Genomic DNA, 927 nt, shown 5'->3' on the forward strand with positions numbered 1-927 from the left:
ACAGAACAGAGGTTAGGGCGAGGGCGGGGTGGGACAGAGGTCGCGCGAGCTCAGCCCTCCGCGGGGTGCAGCTGAGGCCTGTGGGTGCCTCCGCTGCAGGGTGGGGACACAGGCACCACGCTGGGGTACTCACCGTTGGCATCCTGGCTGCGATGCGCGGGCGTGCCAGGCACGGGGAAGCGAGGGTTTACCTGGGGAAGGGACAGGCAAGCTGGGGGGCCCAGGCCAGGGGCCCAGGCTCCAGTTCCTTCCCTACGGCAGCGAGGTGGGGGTGACAGTCCGGACAAAGAGCCCCCTAGGCCCTTGGAAGAAGCGACCTTACCGGGGAAGTCCCTTAGCCTAGTCACAGCCATAAGAGGCCAACCAGGAAGCCACAGGGCCTCACCCTGCCATCGCCCCCAAAGGGAAACTGAGGCAGAGACAGGCACAGAGGCGGTGGCCTGGGGTGGCGGAAATGGCTGGCTCGGGCCCCTCGCCAGCAGTGTAGGGGTTGGGTGCCACCTGACCGAGCGGGACTCTTCCTCTTTCCCGGTCAGTGGCCTGGCCTCCGGGAGGACAGAGATGAGTCAAGGTCATTCCTGGGAACCTCTGACCCTAGGGTAGGGCGGGGCTGGAGGCGGCGACCCAGTCTGGTTGGCCTCTCGGTCCCCCCGTGGGAGCCTCTGTGACTCCCCCTGCCCTGGCCAGGACGGAGGCACCGACGTCCTCGGCCGCGGGGTTGGGGCCCTGGCTGCCCTCTGTGTCCCAAGGCGGTGGCGAGGTGAGGGTGGAGAGCAGTGAATTCCATTCCCGTCCTCGACTCTGCACCCCCATGAGCAGCCCAGCCCGCGCGTCCCCACGCATACCGACGAGCGTACACACGCGCGCACCCGAAGAGCACACCCGGGCCTCCCCTGCGCGCGCCCGAGAAAGCCACCTGGAGACAGG

The sequence above is a fragment of the Fukomys damarensis genome, unplaced genomic scaffold, assembly GCF_012274545.1.
Source record: "Fukomys damarensis isolate Sample0158 unplaced genomic scaffold, DMR_v1.0_HiC HiC_scaffold_37, whole genome shotgun sequence".
Taxonomy (NCBI): domain Eukaryota; kingdom Metazoa; phylum Chordata; class Mammalia; order Rodentia; family Bathyergidae; genus Fukomys; species Fukomys damarensis.